The following is a 12015-nucleotide window of genomic DNA, read 5'->3' on the forward strand; positions in this document are numbered from 1 at the left end:
GACAAGGGCTGTCTCCAGGCCCCATCCTAGAAACTGGTGAGTGTCCAGAGGGCTGAAAGGCACAAAAGCAGCTCTGCCTCCGCAGAAGGTTCAGGGATGCAGAAGATGGTACAGAGGCCCCAGAAGGCCCCTAGCCAGGCAGGCTTTAGAGAAGGGGATGATGAGGGGGTCCCTGGGGAAAGTGAGAGCTGTGCGTTCCCAGGGGCAGCCTGAGGAGTCCTTGTCTATGTGGAGGAAAGGTTTGGCCACCTGTAGATCCAGAGCTCCTGTGACCTCCCTCATCCTTCCTTCCTCTCTGGATCGCTCTCTGTGGAGCAGCGCAACACGAACAAGATGACAGTGGCCTGAGAGCATTTCCCACCAAGACGATCTTTATTCACAATTGATATACGTCACTCCAAAGGTCCTGCTCACACACACACCTGGCCACACCCACCTCCCCCACCTCCCTAACCCCCCACAATCCCACACCCCCTCCCCGGCCTGGTGGTCCTGCCCTCCCTCCCTTCCCCCCACATCATCCAGGGTCAGCACTGGGATGAGGAGGAGCCCCTAGGCTCCCCTGGGGGCCGCCCTGGGGCCTCGCCCTGGAGGGCCGGCCCAGCTGTTCCCTACTGGCTGCAGTGCTTCTTCCACTTCCTACTCTTCTCTGTGACACAAGGGTCACACTTTCTTTTTCTCAGCTGTGAGGGGCGAGCCGGCCCCAGAGCCAAGCCTGGCCTCCCAGACACCACGAGGCCAGCCCCGAGGATGGGCAGCTTCTCAGCACTGGCTGGGCGTCCACACAGAGCCCGCCTCCTCGACTTGGGAGCGGCTGGTGGAGCTGGGCTGAGGCCTCTTCTCTGACGGGAGGGGGCGTGGGGAGCACTCTGGGCCCCCCAACCTCCAGGGGAGGCCAGGCCTGAGGCATGGGCAGGACTCTGGGACACCCAGCCAGGCAGCAGGCTCTGCAGAGAGCCGAACAGGAAGGCCAGGCTGGGGAGCTCCTCGTCGTCGTCACTGGACCCGTCCCTGGGCCCTCGGGCCTCCCGAACAGGAGAGGCCTCTCTGAGAACAGATGCGTCCCTGGGTCCCCGTAGAGGGTCAGCGCGCCTTTGACCCTGGGGAGGGGAGGGCGGTCCGGCCCGGAATGAAGAGACCTCCTGACATCCTCGAGAGGGAACAAAGCCTTTGGGCCTGCACGGGCCAGTGTCTGTTTGGATGAGCCTATGAGGAGCCTCAGAATCAATCTCTGGTGGGCAGGCTTCATCACTGACCCCTGGATGGGGGTCTTGGTCGTGCCTCTGGGCACCTTGGCCGGCGTCGGGCTCAGAAGGACTTGAGTGCATTCCGGGTGCACCGTGACTCGGGGCTGCCTGCACACCCTCGTGCTCTTTCAAGGCCAGGAGTCGTTTCTGCACCAGCTGGTAGGAGGGAGGAGGACAGTGTTGGCTCCACACACACGCGTGAGAGGAGGAGCCCTGGGCAGTGGGACAATGGCCCTTGGGGGAAGGAGGGGACGGGGGACCCCAGGACTCGAATCCAAATACAGATACTGTAGCATTCCTGCCATCTTCCTGCACCTTATTCCCAGCTTTGTGCCCTTCCCTCCCCTCCCGGCTCCCCATCCTCTCCTTCCTTTCACCCTGCACTGCACCCACCCCAAAACGTGCCCTTCCCCATGCCAGGCCTCCCAGGCAGGGGAGGGATGGACAGCGCCAGGTGGCCCTCCAGTTCTGGGGCCCTACCTCTCCCCTGTTCACTGGGGTCCCTCAATGCCCTGGTCTTCCTTGGTGTCCCTTGTCTCCCCTGTTCTACCGGGGATCCCTCCCTCCTCTGGCTCCCCTGGGTCATCTGGGTTCCCCTGTCCCCTGGATCACCTGGGGTCCCCCTCCCGTGGGGTCCCCTGGCTCCCTGAGTGTCCGTCTCCCTCCCCTGGCTCACTTCTTCTGGCGTGAGCCCTTCCTCCTGCTCCAGCTCCTCCGCTAGGGCCAAGAGATCCAGCTGTGCATCTGGGGAAAGCAATTCTGCCAGGAATCGAGGGTGAATGACTGCCTCCACCTCGGACAGAAAGAAGAGGCTGTGAGCATCCTTGGCCAGGAGTGGCCTGTGAGACAAGAAGACCCGAAGGGAAAGTGAAAAGTAGAGACCCACCCCACTGCCCTCCACAAGGCGGGGATGCTCAGCACACACACACAAACACACACGCACACGCACGCACACACATACACAGTCACACACAAAAGAGCACATATACAGAGGCACATACACAGACACACAAAGGCATACACACTGACAGACACAAACACGTACACACATACATCTGCATAAACCTCCCCTAACACCAAGCTCAGGAACAAGGAGCTGAGCTTAAGTCCCAACGGCCTGAGCAGAACCCAGATCTTGGGTGCTGAGTGTTCCATGCCCTGGCATCTTGTAGACCCCAGGCTCCAGGCCTAGCCTACCTTGGTGACAAAGTCCTCCTGGGAACACAGCTTGTCAATGTAGCTCAAGAGGCCCGGGTCCGAGTAGATGCCGTCCTCTTCCTGCTTCAGCTCATTTCCGTCCTGTCCACCTTCTGCATCTGACTCGCCTGTGGCTGAGTGGACGGGCCCCACCAGCGCATCCATGATGTCCATATACTCCCTCACAGCCTCGAGGGGAATCTCCTTGGGTGCCTTGGGCTCCGGGGGCTGCTGGGACCTGTGTGGCTTTGGGCGGGAGGGCTGGGCCCTGGGGCCGGACATCCTGGGAGCACAGGCTGAGGCAGAGCGGGAGGAAGGGAAGGAATGTGAGGGACTCCCAGTCCACCTCCGGACCACTGAGCACACGTTGGTGAGGGCATTGTTTGGGGGACATTGATGTGGGTGTGGGGGGGTCAGGACCACCTGAAGCCTCATGCACTGTTGGAGAGTGGAGGTAAGGGGGGCATCTAAGAGAGTCACAAGTAAGGAAGTGGGGAACCTCCAATTTTCTAGGGGTCTCGCCATCAAGCCCACTTCCTAGGCAGACCTTGTGTGGGGTCCTTTGACAGGGAGGTGTGAGAGGAGTTACAAAACTGACCAAGTCAATACCCAGCAGTGACAGAGGGCAGCTGAGACCCCACGCCCCCACCCCCTGCTTCAGTGGCTGTTTTGGTTGAAAGACCAGTGCCCCTGTCTTGAAGGAAAAGGATCCACGTGGGGAAGGTGGCCAACCCTTGGCCCCTCTTACCTGTGCCTTCAACTCCAGTGGGAACCTGGGTGCCTGGCTGAAGGCCCACTTTCGGGGCTGGGGGCCCCCGAGGATCCAGCTTCAGTGGGGCTGGAGGAGGCAGGTCCTGCGCACACTGCATCCACTACAACTTCTGAATCTGCATCTCCTCCTTGGCCTCAAATTCCATGAACCTGGGGGGTGACGGAGGCACAGGCCACCCTGAGGAAAAGGCCTGGGTTCTGGAGCCCAACAAAGGCAGCCAAGAATGAGGGATTGGGAGAGGGTGTGCCTTGGGGCTGTCAAGGCCCTGTGAGGTGCTGTGCACAGCAGAGAGCTGCTCCTGGAACTGAGACAAGATCTGGGACCCTTCCTGCCTCACCAGCACTGGAGGCCATTCAACAGCATAGACCCAGGTCGCTGAATTGAACCAGGTAAATGGGACACGTGGCTGACCCAGGGGGCACCCTCCTCATCCCCCCGTCCCCATCTAGAACCACATGAAGGGCTGACAGCCAGAGGCTGGAACAGGCATGTGTTCCCCACAGGGGTCCTTGCCCGAATCCAGGACCCTGGGCTGGAACTGAGAGTCCTGGAACATAGACCTGGAGACAGGGCCCAGGAGAGGCTGGACGATGTGGGTGCTGACCTCAGAGGACAGGCCTTCCTTTCCTCTGAGAGGCGCTCATTTGTTTACTTTTCTTTCTTAAACCAAGGGGATTACCATGGAGCAAACAACGGAAGGACCAGAGACCCTCGGGCTGATGACAGGTGGCTTCCCCAGCCTCTTCAGGGATGCCAGGGTACCCACTCGGGCCACTTTTCATGAGGAGAGGGGGTCCCAAATCTATGTCAGTGGCCTCCAGCCACCCACCACTAAGGAAGCAGCAGGCTGGCGGGTGGAGCTCTTTCCCTGGCTCAGCCCATATGGCTGGAGTTGGACCCCACCTGGACTCACAGCGTCACCCTGCCCCATCCTGAGACCTTCATGTCAAGGCAAGGGTAGGTCAAAATCAGGGGAGGGCAGAGCTCCTGGTGGAGGAAGGACAGAAGACCGAAGCTCTGAAGGTGAGGGAGGGGTTTCTGGAGGACAGTAGGTCTTCTGGGCTGTGGGGCCCCTGTTCTGGGTGACAGCCCTTCTTTGTCCTCTCTGATGAGCATCCCCACGGCCAGACACTGCCCTCACCCACTCGCCTCACCCTCCATGCAGCCCCTGGGCCCAGGACACTGACTCACTTTTCTGCTATCTCATAGTAGATCATCCGATCAAAGTTGCTAACGCGCTGCCATTCCTGCACGGCCCTGCACAGTCCCCACTCCAGCGTCATGGTGGGCTTCAGGCGGGCCAGGGATCGAAGCACTGGGCTGTAAGACCTTCGGGTCAGTCTCCGTGCCCAGCCCAGCCCCCACCTGCCTGACCCCACCCGCCAATGTGGACCACACATCACTCAACGCAGCATGACTGAGCAACAGGAGGGTGAGAGGCAGGTGTCTGGGAGGGCAAAGACAAGCCTTCCCGGCTACTGCTGTCACCGCCTCACACTCAGGGATGACCATCCACTCCCAGGCTACAGCTGGGACACTGTGCCTTGGGGAGCTCTTTTCCTCTTCAAGGCTGCCTTTTCATAAGAAAAATCACTATCATCAATGAGGCGTGGCATGTGCCAGGCCATCTGCTAACACTTCATAGATTAGCCCAAGGAGTCTTCTGCCCGGTCCTCTGAGTGAAGTGTGACTGTCCCCTTTTTTCGAGGGACCGGAGGTTTAGGATGGAAATGCCTGCCAGGCTCACAGCTCTAGTGGGAGAGAGCCCACGCCCTTAGGAGAGCTCTACCATCACCCTGTTCCTAGTGGAATTCTCCACAACAACGAAGTCGAGGCGTGCATTAAGCGCTCGCCTGGGCCCCGCACTCCTCCCCCTCCTCCGAAGTGACCTCCCCCGGCCATGTACACTCAAGTCCTGTATGAAAGGAGATGGCACCACAGGAGAGTGCGGCATCCACTCCTTGGCTCCTCACCTTATAGCACGACCCTCTCTGACTGCAAGTCTGCAGTCCATATTACCATGAGAATCATGGAAGAGCAAGTTGGCTAGACTCTCAGGGTGGTGGGGTCAGTTGAGATGAGGCACATTTCAGTCATGATGTCATGGCCTGGCAGGCTCACGCATATGACCGACAATGTGCCTTCTCATAGCATGGACATCGCCCTCAGACATTGCTTCCAGTATCCCTAGAAACCTAACCTGCGAGTCCATCCCCAGGTCCTCTTTATCTAAAAGCTCCGATAAGCTCACGACCCCCTGAGCGTTCACTCACATGAGAAAGCAGGACAGAGCTTCTGCATCAGGACTCTGGGGAAGGTGTCTCCGCGCCAGTGGCTTGAGGCGCTGCCAACGTCGGAAGTTACTGTACACGCTTTGGGGGTTAGAGCAGTCACCCTGCGAGGCGTAGGGCTGGTTGGCGGCCAGGCTACCCTCCCTGGAAGTGCCATGTGGCCAAGGCCCAGAGTTCACTGGGCGAGTGATGGGGACCAGCTGGGCAGCTGGTGGTGGAGCTTGAGGACGAAAGCCTGGGGTCCAGCCTCACATGCCAGCCTGAGTAACTCCAACAGCTGGAGCAGTCACAATGGTCTCCATCACAGGGTTTGTTACGAATACGGGTGCAGGACATGCAGCACTCCCGCTGAGGGCCCCTGGAGCGCTCCAGGTGAGGGGGCCCTGAGTTATGATAAAGGTCTGAGTCTGGGGCGCCTCCACTGGCCTCCCTTGTGACCTGACTTGCACAGTGAGGTTGCAAGCCCCAGGGGCACTGGGTCCACGGCCACCATTAGCCACCAAAGGCATCGTGGGGAAAGCTGGCAGCAGCTGGCTGCTGCCAGGAGGGAATGCTGGGGTGATGGGAGGTGGCAGGTGCTGCCCCCAGGATGGCCGGTGCTGGGTGCCAGGAATGGGTGGAGGATAGAGCACTGCCATGAAATCAGACAAGGAGGCACCAAGGTGCATGACGACATCCGTTCCCAGCACTGGAGATGCTGTTGAGGCAAAGGAAAGGAGTGAATGGAGGAGGAGAATGGGCAAGTGGGACAGAGGCTTTCTGCGGCATCAGAGTGTAAATCTCCACAGGTGAGAGACACTTAGACGAGGGAAACTGCAGCGTGCAAATGTCTTCAAGTGCTTTTCATGCCCTGACCTCCAGTTGAGAATTATTGCACCAGTGACCCCGCGCCCATCCACCAAGGCCCCTGACCCCTGCCTGCCGAGAAGAAATTGCCTCAGCAAGCACTCACTTGGAGAGCCTCCCTAAGGCGCCCCCTGGCAGCTAAGCCTCACAGGCTGTCTTCCAAGACCTGGAACTGTGCGGACATCCGCTCTGTGAGAAATGCCCGTCAGCTGGCGTACTAGCAGGTAGGGACCTTCTGCAAGGTAAGTTCTAGGCACACAAAGGCACTGTGTAAAATATTAGGGCCCCACCTCCTCCTCAGTCCTCCTTTTCCTCACGCTCAGTATAAATCCCCTCTTTCTTTCCCAGCTTCGCAAAACAAAACACAATGCTGGAAAATATCCCTCTAATGGAATCCTGATACAAACCCATAACACTGGCCCAGAATGCACCTGCATCTCAGAACAACCCACAGCAGGTACGTAACATGGGCCAGGTCCTGCCACCCCCTTCCCAGTGCCCAGAGTCACTGTCATCACTCAGGAGTTCTGTTCCTAGGAGGTGGGGGGGGGGTCTGAGAAGTAGGCACGTGTCCCTTAGATTCTGTCATTTCACAGCCAGTGATGGCTGCAGAGGATTAAAGAAGGGCCAGGGAATTGTTATGTTACATTGGTCGTGGGAATATAGACCGCCTGTGGTCCTTCCCCTTCCAGCTCCCAATAACGGAGAGACAATCTGAGAAGCAAGCATAAGCCAGGTGCCATGGCGACCAAGTTGTCTGAAACACATCCCTGTTTAGGAGAACAAGGTACACACCACGGTGCTCCTAATTAACCAGAATAGGTGTCATAGGACGTTTAATAGTAACACAGAAGATCGTCTTCCTGACCCTTGGCTACACTCCTTTCCCCTTTAAATGAGGAAGCAGCCTTCATAGACATTCCACCCGAAACAACCCCACTCCACATCTGTTCCCTGTCCATGAAGGAGTGACATGAAATATGAACAAACTCTTCCTCTCAAGGCAGCCTGAGGGTCCACCATGAGATACTGGACAAGATGAAGTAGGCCTGAAGTACTGCGATTCCACAAAAGGAAGAACAATTCAGAGCAACACAGGAACCTGAGCCCTCTCTTGGCTGAACTTACACGGTTGCCCAGCCCCTGTTGAATCCAAGGCAACAGTTACCTGAACTGGGAAGTGAGCTCTGGGCTGGGAGGAGTGGACGAGGTGTGGGCTGCGGCAGTTAGAGTAACCTCCTGCCTCGCTCTCAGAGAGGACACTTCACTGCAGGTGTGGCCACACACAGCCCCATTGAATACTTTTCTCACCAAGACCATCTCTCCCCAGGGCCCCCTGAGATACAGTAGGCTCCTGTTCAAATCCCTTTGAAAGATATGGTGAGGCAAGCTTCAGGTACCTCAGGAACATAGTACAGGTCTAGGCTTTCCTCATGACCCTCCCTGTGTCACCACCAGGACATCACACACATCCTTACACACACGTTTCAGAGTGGCTTGTCTCCGCTCTAGAAAGGATCAACCTGTCTGCTGCCATCCTTTCTCCATAGCCAGGGCAATTCCTCTTGATCTACCTCCAATGACCCCTCCTCCCCAGTGCAGTCTCAGGTTTCTTCGGGCTCCCCAGTCTCCCCAGGTGAAATGTCCTTGTGTGTCCAGTGCTCTCTTCTCCCTCTACTTCAGTCCAACTATGTGCCCACAGTGAAGTGTCACATGTGAACCCGAAGGATGTGAGAGATGGCAGGGTCTCTGAAAACACACCCCCAACCTATAGGCTTACCTCCTTCTGAAGCCATCCTGCAGGCTTGGGCACGGACTACTGCTGCGTGGTGGCCTCAATGAGAAAAGTCAAGAACAGGACCCAGAGAGCGACCCGCTTCAGCAGTTGCTCAGGATCCAAGTAAAGGAGAGCCACGTTTAAATTTAAACAGTAGAATGTGGGCTGAAAGGTTCTGCAGTGGGGGAGGGGCAGAGCGCACGTGGGTCGGGGTGAGGTGCGGTGGGGGGACATTCCACGAGGGCTCTGGGAGGTAGGCAAGAACCGGAAGTTCCTTCCATCTCCCACAGTGGCAACACAATTGGCGTGTGCCTCTTTAGGCAGTTTATAAACTTTTTTTGATTCATGGCACCGATGTTGGACATGACAGTCCCTTCCTTTCACGTCTTTATCCATCAACCTAGTTTTGTGTCCCTCAACACACTCTGGTTCCTACCTGGCTCTTGACTTACTTCAACAGAGACTAGATTTTCTGAACAAAATACACAAGTGTTAGGCTGATAAACATAAATAATGGCCACGAGGAACTGAGTATTTGAAATTAGGATTGTCTCAGCAGATGCAGTGTCTTTGACTGCTGTATGTACATCACTCCTAAGGAAGTGGTCCTTGTGCTCCAACCAACATCCAGCAGGACCAGCCTTACTAATGACCCTTTGTGCTGGAAAGCCCCCGTCCATCAAAAAACTGTCATGCAGTCCCCAAGACCAGAATTCACTAAATGTCTTTCTCATCGTATTCCATGGTTGTTAAAGATTTACTTTTTTACCTTTTAAATGATTTTAGTATAATATTTTAAACGAGTAACACCTTCTCATGGTTCAAAATTAAATTGTGCAAAACAGAATATGCAGTGGTAAGTCCTCCTCCCACCTCTTTCCCCTGTCAACCCAGTCCTCTTTCCCGGAGGAAACCATTGTTATCTCTTTCATTAAAATCTTCCCAGAGATACATCATGCAACTAAAAACGAAGGCAATCTATTTTTATAGAAGAGCGGAATTCTGCAAGATATTATAAAAAAGGAGGGAGGGAAAGTAAAATTGTTCCCATACTACCTGCTGTGTTGAAATTGGCCCAGATGGTCAACTCTTTCTCAAAATTATTAATAAAAAACCCAAACCGTACAAAGGACACACCTGTTTATCAACATTTATTGAACAACCTCCATGTATTAAATACACTGAGAGAAAATATTCTAGAAGAGTAAATGCGTTGGAAAAACTTTAGGAACGGAGTCAGAAGACAGTATCTTAAAAGAGTGTTTCCCAGGTCTGAAATTCTTTCCTAGAATTGTTCTTGAACAGAAACTTCAGGCTTGCTAGGAAAAAGGACCTATTGTTTTTTGAAAGGCATAAACAAGAACCAAGGAACTGCAGTCCAAAGGGCATGAAAGCACTTGCCCCAATTTGAGGCTACTGTGCTTACAGTGGAGCTCTCCAGAACTCTTTGTAGCTAAGTGCATGGGTTTCACGTGTGCAATATAAAAATCACGAGTGCACATCTCACAAGAGCTGGTTTGAAGAAGAGAGCGTCACGAAAGCTCCCGGCGAGGAGCGTCGCCAGTCAAGTTCCGCAGCGTTGCCCGACCCTCCATTTCTCTCCTCGCAGAGACCGCCTGGAGCAGATGCCCACGCGCCCCGCGCCTGTACGCCTGCGCACGCCCACTGGGCACAGGGCTCTCGGGCACGCGGACCGCCGTCCTCCAACGGCTCCCAGCGTCTGTTGGGGCAGTTTGCTCCGTAAGACAGGAGCGCATGCGCGAGCGCGGACGGTGGGGCCCCAACGGCCGTCCAGCGCGGGAGCGGGCTGTCATGGCGGCCTCTCGAGTCAATTATAGGAATCTTGAGGTAAGCGGTACGGGGACTTTTCACCCCTCAGGTGTCACCGCTCTGCGCTGTTCTTCACCCTGTGGGTTATTTGTGCCCTTGTCCGTGTAAGGAGACTCGCCACAATGTGGATTCACGCCCCCATAGCGCTCGATTCCCTTGAGGTGTTTACCCCAGGGTTATTGGCACCACTGGGGAGCCGGCTGCATGAAGGGTTCAGTGACTGCGGGGCCTACAGTGGGGGGTAAATCGTGTGTGCGAGCTATTAAACAGCTGCCGTTCTAGTCTGCGCGTTGTGAAGAGTACAAAAGCTAGAGGGAAGTTCTTGCGAGTTGAAAACCCTCATCTGCTTCCAGAGGTGTAGCTCAGGTGATTGGAAAATGAGTGAAGATTGAAGGAACACACTCATAGTTTCACTAGTGTCTTCCTTCTTATCATAAAAACATCAATCAACACTTATGTTCAAACTGCATTCTTTTGTCAGGGATGGGAGCAGCTTTGCTGAATGTGGTCACAAACATGTATTTGTAGTCTGATGTCAAATCATGATTGATTTGCAAGCATAGATGGGGTCTGTACATATTTACTTGGTTGGTGGGAATCTGATACGTAGTCAAATGTGCGGGTTGGTTTTGTCTGTGCATATTTGTGTTTGAAGGGAGGTCATGCCTGTGTTTTTGTGAGAGTGTGTAAGAGTGAGTGCTGTATTTGGAGGGTGTTGAGATGTGACGCAGGCATACTCAAGGAGTTGGTGGTTAGGTGTTTGTAATTTGGTGTTTGGGGAATATGTTTACATGTGTTCTTTTCTCCCATGAATTTGGGGATTTGTGTGTGTCTAATGGTGCGTTTGGAAGGATTATCTGCCTATGCATAAGGGCAATGTCAGGAAAAGTCGTGGTGTATATTACTTTGGGTGTCCAGTCTGTTTATTTTGTATATTTGGGGAATGTAGGCTGATCATTTGTGTATTCAGGGCATGTTGTATGGTTATGGGGTGTTTGTGTGTGTGCATTTTCAGGAGCTGTCTATGTATATTTGGATGTGTAGAGGGCAAGTCTGTGACTATTTTATGGGACTGATGAATGTTGTATATGTAGGTATGTTGTGTTTGCATGATTCTGTATTCTGCAAGATGGCAGAGTTAATTGTGTGTGAGAGGTTGGGTATGTGGGGTTATGTATATGCCAGTAGTGTGGTACTGTATGTGTATTTGGAAGAAAGGGCATACAGGGTGATATTATTGCATATTTGTAGTGTACTGGGTAATTGTGGTGCTATTTGGGACTTGTGGAGAGTTGTGTGTTAAATGAGTTTGTGTGTGTATTCAAGGGGCATGGCCACTTGGAGGAATATTTGCTGAGGCTGTGCACTTGTAATTTTCAGTAGGAGCCTCTTAGGCTTATGTATTTTGGGAAGTGAGTGTATGTGTATCTGATAGAGAGGTGGGGTTCTATGTTTCTACAGGGAAGATGGACAATTGCATTTATATGTATTAGAAATATGTGGTACCGGTATTTGTTGGTACTTGTATATGTGTGAGCTGGCTCCTGATAGCTAGGGATAAGTTGATATATGGAAGTTGTTTCCTAAATGGTTTGCTGGAGATATTTCCATGTATCTTACTTGTGTATTCTAATCCGTGTGTGTGTCCATCATCAGGTGCATGCATTATCAAAGTTTGTTCATAAGGTATGGAGTTGTTAGGAGTATTCAAAGTGTATTTCTTTGGAGAATGCTAGGGTGTTTATACATGTGTTTGGTAGGCGTAAGAGGTGGTCTGTCTATATATTCAGGGTGAGGGTAGAAATATATATACACACACATACACACACATATACGGTTTATATGTTGGGGTAGTGGTGGGGAGCTTGTCTTCTGGAGAGGTAGCATAATGTATAGTGTTTGGGAGGGGTCCATATGTTCAGGGGTTAGGAATATTTGCATGTGTGTGTCCATAGGTGTGTGAGAATTGTGTATGTATATTAGTAAGACTTCAGAGGTTGTCGGTGTTTTTCTGTTTTGAGTGTGTCTGAGCATTTGGGGTGTATACTCATGAGG

General features: G+C 53.7%; 1 protein-coding gene and 1 pseudogene across 2 annotated transcripts in view; one reads left to right on the top strand and one right to left on the bottom strand.

The window, feature by feature from the left end:
- Positions 1 to 611: 611 nt before the first annotated feature.
- Positions 612 to 6175, bottom strand: LOC117312762 (NUT family member 2G-like; annotated as a pseudogene).
- Positions 6176 to 9872: 3697 nt separating this feature from the next.
- The window catches only part of FAM240B (family with sequence similarity 240 member B), a 70859-nt gene continuing 68716 nt past the window's right edge, over positions 9873 to 12015 (top strand). For both annotated transcript variants that reach the window (XM_073805680.1, XM_033859259.2), the window contains exon 1: positions 9873 to 9978. The gene's annotated coding sequence lies outside the window, so the exon portion shown is untranslated. The remainder of the gene's footprint in view (positions 9979 to 12015) is intronic.

Source organism: Tursiops truncatus, chromosome 6, assembly GCF_011762595.2.
Source record: "Tursiops truncatus isolate mTurTru1 chromosome 6, mTurTru1.mat.Y, whole genome shotgun sequence".
NCBI classification, from domain to species: Eukaryota; Metazoa; Chordata; class Mammalia; order Artiodactyla; family Delphinidae; genus Tursiops; species Tursiops truncatus.